Source organism: Panulirus ornatus, chromosome 4 (assembly GCF_036320965.1).
Source record: "Panulirus ornatus isolate Po-2019 chromosome 4, ASM3632096v1, whole genome shotgun sequence".
NCBI lineage: Eukaryota > Metazoa > Arthropoda > Malacostraca > Decapoda > Palinuridae > Panulirus > Panulirus ornatus.
The window spans coordinates 30,834,770-30,844,413 of NC_092227.1; positions in this window are offsets into that span (position 1 = coordinate 30,834,770).

The following is a 9,644-nucleotide window of genomic DNA, read 5'->3' on the forward strand; positions in this document are numbered from 1 at the left end:
CTCGTTCGACCCAGTTCTGTACGAGGCGTCGTCCCGGACGGAACTATGGAGGCTGTACGACCGTTTGGAAACCACCTCGTTCGGGTTGTGGAGGGGTGGGGGGGTTTGGGGGGCCTCCATATCCCCATTAGGGGGGTGGGATTGGAAGGGGGGCCCTCCTCCATATCCCACTCGTTTCGCCAGATGGCTCGAAAGACGAGCCATTCAGCTGGTGACGAGATCAGCAGGCGGAGGGAAGGAAGGGAAGGGAAGGGAAGGGGAGGGAAGGGAGGGAGGGAGGGAAAGGGGAGGGAGGGAGGGAATGATGGGGGAGGGGAGGTGCCCCAAACCCATTTCTAGCCGTGGATTTCTTCAATGAACCCATGATATCCCCAGCAGACATGGCCCCCCCCTTTCCCCTCACCACCCCTTTCTCCCCTTTCCCCCTTGGCCATCTGGCTATTTCTTGACGTGTGTGTGTGTGTGTGTGTGTGTGTGTGTGTGTGGGAACCATCAGAGACCCCGTACCGTGGTCTGCGACAGAAGGACATTCCCACACACACACACACACACACACCCCTACCCCCCCCACACCCCCACACCCCTCTGTGGGATCATCAAAATCTTTCCCAGGCCCACAGCTGTGTCTCCTTCCCCTCTTCCCCCCCTCTCTCTCTCTCTCTCTCTCTCTCTCTCTCTCTCTCTCTCTCTCTCTCTCTCTCTCTCTCTCTCTCTCTCGTATGCTAATTACAAACTCTGAGATTTGATGGCAACAACATGTGTCAAGGGGGAGAGGGGAAGAGAGGGGAGGGGGAGAGGGGAAGGGGAGGGGATGGTCGTTTTCTCTCCCCTCGGCTGGTGGTGGTTGGGGGTGCGTGGGGGGGGGGGGCGGGGGGTGGGGTTCCTTAAGTGAGTGTTTTGGTCTTTACTTTTTCCACGGAGGGTGGTGGTCTCTGTGGCCCGTCTGGAATCCTCAGTGGCCCGTCTGGTGGTCTTTGTGTCGCCTGTCTGGTGTCCCCATTGGCCCGTCTGGTGGTGTTTGTGTGGCCCGTCTGGTGGTCTTTGTGGCTCGTATGCTGTCTGTGTGGCTCGTCTGGTGGTGTTCGTGGCCCGTCTGATGGTCTCTGTGGCCCGTCTGGTGTCTGTGTGGCCCGTCTGGTGGTGTTCGTGGCTCGTATGGTGTCTCTGTGGCCCGTCTGGTGGTCTTTGTGGCCCGTCTGGTAGTCTGTGTTGCCCGTCTGTTGGTTTTTGTGGCCCGTCTGGTGGTCTGTGTGGCCCGTCTGGTGTCCTTTGTAGCCCGTCTGGTGTCCTTTGTGGCCCGTCTGGTGGTCTGTGTCCCGTCTGGTAGTCTGTGTGGCTCGTCTGGTGGTCTGTGTGGCCCGTCTGGTGGTCTGTGTGGCCCGTCTGGTAGTCTGTGTGGCCCGTCTGATGGTCTGTGTAGCCCGTCTGGTGGTCTGTGTGGCCCGTCTGGTGGTCTGTGTGGCCCGTCTGATGGTCTCTTGTGAGTATTAAAACTCAGTGGAGTTCTGAGGTTTGAGGGTTCTGGCAGCGTCAGTCCTTCCACGAATTCGTATTCTGTTTTGAACAATTTGTTTTCGTGTGTGTGTGTCATCATCTCTCTGTGATCACCCAGTACGTGGGAGGGAGTTCTACACTGGTGGTGGGGGCCCCCCATCTCTTGTACTGTACGTGGGAGGGAGTTCTGCACTAGTGGGGGCGCCCCGTCTCTTGTACTGTACGTGGGAGGGAGTTCTGCACTATTGGGGGCGCCCCACGTCTCTTGTACTGTACGTGGGAGGGAGTTCTACAGTGGTGGTGGGGGCCCCCCATCTCTTGTACTGTACGTGGGAGGGAGTTCTGCACTATTGGGGGCGCCCCGTCTCTTGTACTGTACGTGGGAGGGAGTTCTACAGTGGTGGTGGGGGCCCCCCATCTCTTGTACTGTACGTGGGAGGGAGTTCTGCACTATTGGGGGCGCCCCGTCTCTTGTACTGTACGTGGGAGGGAGTTCTACACTGGTGATGGGGGCGCCCCGTCTCTTGTACTGTACGTGGGAGGGAGTTCTGCACTAGTGGGGGCGCCCCGTCTCTTGTACTGTACGTGGGAGGGAGTTCTGCACTATTGGGGGCGCCCCGTCTCTTGTACTGTACGTGGGAGGGAGTTCTGCACTATTGGGGGCGCCCCGTCTCTTGTACTGTACGTGGGAGGGAGTTCTGCACTATTGGGGGCGCCCCGTCTCTTGTACTGTACGTGGGAGGGAGTTCTGCACTAGTGGGGGACCCCCGTCTCTTGTACTGTACGTGGGAGGGAGTTCTACACTGGTGGTGGGGGCCCCCATCTCTTGTGCTGTACGTGGGAGGGAGTTCTACACTGGTGGTGGGGGCCCCCATCTCTTGTACTGTACGGGGAGGGTGGTCTACACTGGTGGGGGCCCATCTCTTGTACTGTACGGGGAGGGAGTTCTACACTGGTGGGGGCCCCATCTCTTGTACTATATGGGAAGGGAGTTCTACACTGGTGGTGGGGGCCCCCATCTCTTGTACTGTACGTGGGAGGGAGTTCTACACTGGTGGGAACCCCATCTCTTGCACTGTATGGGAAGGGAGTTCTACACTGGTGGGGGTGTAATGTACGGAGAGGGAGTTCTATACTGGTGGGGGCCCCATCTCTTGTACTGTACGTGGGAGGGAGTTCTAGACTGGTGGTGGGGGCCCCCATCTCTTGTACTGTACGTGGGAGGGAGTTCTACACTGGTGGGAACCCCATCTCTTGTACTGTATGGGAAGGGAGTTCTACACTGGTGGGGGTGTACTGTACGGAGAGGGAGTTCTATACTGGTGGGGGCCCCATCTCTTGTACTGTACGTGGGAAGGAGTTCTACACCCATGGGTGCCCCATCTCTTAAACTTTCTCTTCTGTACAACTCCTTTTTAAGCTTCTGTTTTCATTCTACAACCTCGTCATTCATCATTCAGTTTAACAAGCGCTCTTATCTCTCTCTTATCAGTTAATGTACTTCATCACATCTTCATGAACACAAGTTCCATGCGTAATATCATGTTATATCCTGTGGTCGCCCCGTCTTTGTATTATGTGAAGAACAGTTGAAGAACATGAAACATAAATGGAGGGGGTAATGAAGTCACCACTTCCTCTTCTCTCTTCCCTCTAGGAAAGATTTATGGCTTCTAGCCTCCCAGCTGTATCTCAGCTCTGTTTATCCTGGCAGCTTCTTTAAGGCCTTCCTCTGGACCTTCTCTATCAGCTCTTTGTGCTCCTTGACCTTTGGAAAATGACCTAAGTTGAGATGTGTATTGTGAATTGGACCTAATGTAGGATGTGGCGACGTGGCTAGATATATGTACTTCCATATCTCTGTGGTTTGAAGAGGGATTTTTTTTGGGGGGATACTTTGATAAGAGAGGATTTGGATCTTGAAGGATTTAAAGGGGACGATGTCCAAATTTCTGTCTTCTTTACTCTACATTTACTTGGCAGAAGTTTCATCAACTAACTCACTTTGGACTTTGACAGGGTCCCCTTGTAAGCTGGTGCAGTCCCCATATATGTATTTTTTTTTCTACTTCTTCCCTCATGACTAGTGGCATAAATTTCATCATCTAACTCACTTTGGACTTTGACAAGATCCCTTTGTAAGCTTATGCAATCTCCAAACATATTATTTTTCTCCTCTACTTCTTCCCACATGAGTAGTGGCGCTATCAGCCGACCTATTTAGATACAAGTTCCGACCTTATGGCAGGTCATTTACATAGATAAAGGGGAAGACAGTGGTTTCTCAGACTGAACCCTGGCCACACAGATGGTAAAGCCATCTCAACATATCCTTTTATCATTTAAATGACTGTCCTTATTTTGGACCCGCTCAGCAAGTCTGTCCTTTCAATCGTACTTGGAAATGGAGTTTATTTATCCACCTCGTAGGTGGGTGGCCTAGTGTCAAATGCTTTCTGGCATTGCAGATACATTCGGTTTATATAATTCTTTCCCCCCCATATAATCCTTTCATATAATCCTTACCCCACATATAATCATTTCCCCCCCATATAATCCTTTTCCCCCCATATAATCCCCCCTTTTCCCCTTTTTTTTTCTTTTTGGCCAAAATAGGAGCTCACTCTCTCGTGGAAATCCATTCAATTCCCGAATATCTTTTCTCACATTTCTGCGCAGGAGTGAAGCTCAGTTTCCCACGTTCTCCCTTTCTCTCTCGTGTTCGTTCGTGCGTTCGTTCGTGTGTGGGTGTGTGTGTGTGTGTGCCTGCGCGCGTGCGCGCAAGCTGCTGTTATGGGATTGTAGCGAAGTAGCGAGGTCCAGCCCTTGGCTACGAGCGGTGGCTTAGGCCCCTCTTCCCCCCTTCAACCCCTTATCCAGTCGTGTTGGAATGGGCTGCTGGGGGGATACGGAAGGGAATGGACAGCCACTGAATTCCAGCTGGTGTCGTCTGTTGGTGTTGACCATGGCTAGGCGCCTCCTCCCTGGACCGTGTGTGGTGTGTCCTATGCTCACAACACAGACTGCCACGGACGAGACATGGGTGGTCACGGACGAGACATTATGGTCACGGACGAGATAGTGTGGTCACGGACGAGACATGGTAGTCACGGACGAGACATGGGGGCGACGGACGAGACATTGTGGTCACGGACGAGACATTGGTGGCCACGGACGAGACATGGATGGGCACGGACGAGACATGGATGGGCACGAACGAGACATGGGTGGTCACGGACGAGACATGGGTGGTCACGGACGAGACATGGGTGGTCACGGACGAGACATGGATGGGCACGGACGAGACATGGGTGGTCACGGACGAGACATGGGTGGTCACGGACGAGACATGGGTGGTCACGGACGAGACATGGATGGGCACGGACGAGACATAGGTGGTCACGGACGAGACATGGGTGGTCACGGACGAGACATGGATGGGCACGGACGAGACATTGATGGCCACGGACGAGACATTGTGGGCACGGACGAGACATTGTGGTCACGGACGAGATTTGGTGGTCACGGACGAGACATTGTGGTCACGGACGAGACATTGGTGGCCACGGACGAGACAATGGTGGTCACGGACGAGACATTATGCCCACGGACGAGACATTGGGACCACGGACGAGACATTTAGACGTTCGTGTCTCATCTGCCTAAAGGGACGACTTTAATTAACCATTTAGCTAAAGGAACGACCCTTGATATATATATATAATATATATATATATATATATATATATATATATATATATATATATATATATATATATATATATATATATATATATATGAGAGCTAGAGACTGAGTGTGAACGAATGTGGCCTTTGTTGTCTTTTCCTAGCGCTACCTCGCACACATGCGAGGGGGGGAGGGGGTTGTTATTCCATGTGTGGCGAGGTGGCGACGGGAATGAATAAGGGCAGACAGTATGAATTATGTACATGTGTATATATGTATATGTCTGTGTGTGTGTATATATGTATACGTTGAGATGTATAGGTATGTATATGTGCTGTGTGTGGACGTGTATGTATATACATGTGTATGTGGGCGGGTTGGGCCATTTCTTTCGTCTGTTTCCTTGCGCTACCTCGCTAACGCGGGAGACAGCGACAAAGCATAATGAATGAATAGATAGATATATTGAAATCTAAAATAGATAAATATGTTGAATTCCATGAAAATAATGACTCCTAGAATTCTCTCTCTCTCTCTCTCTCTCTCTCTCTCTCTCTCTCTCTCTCTCTCTCTCTCTCTCTCTCTCTCTCTCTCTCTCTCTCTCTCTCTCTCTCTTTCTCTCCTAGAATACTCTCTCTCTCTCTCTCTCTCTCTCTCTCTCTCTCTCTCTCTCTCCTAGAATACTCTCTCTCTCTCTCTCTCCTAGAATTCTCTCTCTCTCTCTCTCTCTCTCTCTCTCTCTCTCTCTCTCTCTCTCTCTCTCTCTCTCTCTCTCTCTCTCTCCTAAAATTAGCTCCACATTGGCCCAGGTCATCAGAGAATGCGACCTACAAACCCTTTCCCCTCCCTCCCTCCCTCCCTCCCTCTCCCTCATGCGTCTGAGGGGAGGGGTGATGGGAGGAGGAGGGAAGGGGGAAGGAGGGAAGGGGGAAGGGGGTGTTTTTCACCCATGGCTCCACCCTTCTGGGAAATGGGTGTCGTTTTGCCGTGATTTAAGGGCCAGGCATGATGTCTCCCCCCTCCCTCATCCCTCAACCCCTCCACCCCTCCTCAACCCTCCACCCCTCCTCAACCCTCCTCAACCCTCCACCCCCTCCTCATCCCTCCACCCCTCTTCAACCCTCCACCCCTCCTCCGTTGTGGCAACCATCCCCCTTCCCTCCCCCTCTCCCTTCCCTCCCTCCCCTCCCCCTCTGGCGGGTGTGGTGGTGGAGGTGGAGGGTAGGGGGTGGAGGGGGTGGAGAGGGGTGGGGGTGGTTCGTCGTGAGGGGGGGGTAGTAGTAGTACACCAAGACGCAGGGTGGTCGTATGCTTCGAGAGGGCCTCTCTCTCTAGTGGCTGGGTTCGAATCCCTCCTGCATTTCCGTGGCTGGGTTCGAATCCCTCTCGGATTACCATGGCTGGGTTCGAATCCCTCTCGCATTTCCGTGGCTGGGTTCGAATCCCTCTCGGATTTCCCTGGCTGGGTTTGAATCCCTCTCAGATTTCCGTGGCTGGGTTCGAATCCCTAGGGGGGAGTAGTAGGCATATATATATATATATATATATATATATATATATATATATATATATGTATATATATATTTTCCATTGGGGGATTTCTCTAATGGGGATTGTCATGGGAGGGAGAAAGGGTGGTGTTATCACAAAGGAGGAGAGTTCTCACGATCTTTGATATGGATTAGGGATTGACAAAAGACTGGGTCAGTGAGGGATTCACACGGACTGGGTCACTGAGGGATTTACCTTCGTGTAATCCACACTTGGATTTGGGAGACATATATAGTGGAAGGGGAGATTTTGGGAGGGGGATTTTTTGGGAGGGGGATTTTTGGGAGGGGGGATTTCTTTTGAGGGGATTTTTTTGAGGGAGGATTTTTTTGGAGGGAGGATTTTTTGGAGGGGAGGATTTTTTGGAGGAGATTTTTTTGGAGGGGGATTTTATTGGAGGGTGGAATTTTTGGAGGGAGGATTTTTTGGAGGGGAGGATTTTTTTGGAGGAGATTTTTTTGGAGGGGGATTTTATTGGAGGGTGGATTTTTTGGAGGGTGGATTTTTTGCAGGGAGGATTTTTTTTGGAGGGTGGATTTTTTTGGAGGGGGGATTTTTTTGGAGGGGGGATTTATCTTATCTAAAGAATGAATGGATTTTATGAGTGAATGAGGGTTGCCCCGTAACTACCCCCCTTCCCCCCCACCCCCCACACCCCTCCCCCTCCGTCCCTCACCCGCCCTCCAAGCCCTTCAGTGGCTGTTGGGGGTCATTCCTTAGACGACGACCAGCCCCCCCCTTCCCTCCTTCCCCTTCCCTCCCTCCCCCTCCCCCAGTCCCCCTCCGTAACTCAACCCTCTGTCCTATGGTGGGCACTCCGCCTAGCCATGACGTCAGAGGGGAGGGAGGGAGGGGGTGGGGTGTGGGGGGGGAAGTGGACCCCCAAATCAATCACGTAACCCCCTCCCCTCACCCCCTCCCCTCACCCCCTCCCCTCACCCCCTCCCTCTCTCCCCCTAGTCAACCAGGTAATGCCTGCGTCTTTCACGTTACAACATACAAGGAGGGAAGGGGGGAGGAGGAGGGAAGGGAGGTGGAGGGAAGGGAGGGGAGGGAAGGGAGGGGGGAAGCGTCTTAATACCCCCTAACAGCTGCTGTTGGGGGGGGCGCTGAAGGAGGTGTGTTTGGGGGGGGGGAGGGAAGAATGAAAAAAAAAAGGGGATCTCTTCTCAGTCTTCTCTCCTTTCCTTCCCCCTTTCCCTTCCCCCTTTCCCTTCCCCCTCCTGCAGACATCATGGCCTTATTTGTCCACTTGGCCACAAAAAAAAGACAAAAAAAATATATATATATTAACGATACGCGCCTTTTGAACACCTTGGGAGAGAGAGAGAGAGAGAGAGAGAGAGAGAGAGAGAGAGAGAGAGAGAGAGTGAGAGAGAGAGAGAGAGAGTGAGAGAGAGAGGGGTGGTGCGCGGATGGGAGAGGGGGGGTTAAGGAGGATTTAAGAGGGGGGGGGGGAGATCTCCAGTAGAAAGGGGGAATTAGGGCGGTATTGTGCGGATCGAAGGGGGGAAAGAAAGGGGGGAGTTGGAGAGGGGGAAAGAAAGAAAGGGGGAGTTGGAGAGGGGGGGAAAGATAAGTTGGTTGGGTCAGCTAGGTAGATGTATTGCTTGGGGGGGAGATGGTGTTCGGTTGTTAAGGGGGAAGAAGGGGGAAAAAGGGAGGGGGAAGAGGAGGAGGAGAACCTTTGTGAACCAAAAAAGACTTTTAGCTTATTATTTTCGTATTATATATATATATATATATATATATATATATATATATATATATATATATATATATATATATATATATATATATATATATTCCTATGAGTCCACGGGGGGAAAATGAAACACGATAAGTTGCCAAGTGCACTTTCGTGTCATAATCACATCATCATCAGGGGAGACACAAGAGAGAAATATAACAGTCAGTTGATATACATCGAAGACACACACACGTACACACACACACACACGTACACACACACACACACACACACGTACACACACACACACACGTACACACACACACACACACACGTACACACACACACACACACACACACACACACACACACACACACACACACACAGTCCACGGGGAAAATGAAACATGATAAGTTGCCAAGTGCACTTTCGTGTAATAATCACATCATCATCAGGGGAGACACAAGAGAGAAATATAACAGTCAGTTGATATACATCGAAGACACACACACGTACACACACACACACACGTACACACACACACACACACACACACACACACACACACACACACACACACAGTCCACGGGGAAAATGAAACATGATAAGTTGCCAAGTGCACTTTCGTGTAATAATCACATCATCATCAGGGGAGACACAAGAGAGAAATATAACAGTCAGTTGATATACAGCGAAGTGACACACACACACATACACACACACACACAACACACACACACACACACACACACACACACACACACAGTCCACGGGGGAAAATGAAACATGATAAGTTGCCAAGTGCACTTTCGTGTCATAATCACATCATCAGGGGAGACACAAGAGAGAAATATAACAGTCAGTTGATATACAACGAAAGAGACGTAGCTAGGACGCCATTCGGGTCAACAAGCGAGTGTCCAAAACCATCACTTGTTGACCAGGTGGCGTATCGTCACTTCGCGTCACGCCCCCCCCCCCTTCCCTCCTCCCCCCCCACAACCCCCCCCCACCCCAACCACTGGGAAATGTAACACATGACTTGGCCTAACCCCGTCACACGCACCCCCCCCCTTCCCTCTCCCCTCTCTCCTTCCCCCCCACCTGGGGGAATAACACGTGTGACGTATCCAAGCCACGTCACACCCTGAATACCTCCGTCTCTCTCTCTCTCTCTCTCCTCTCTCTCTCCTCCTCTCCTCTCTCTCCTCTCTCTTTAC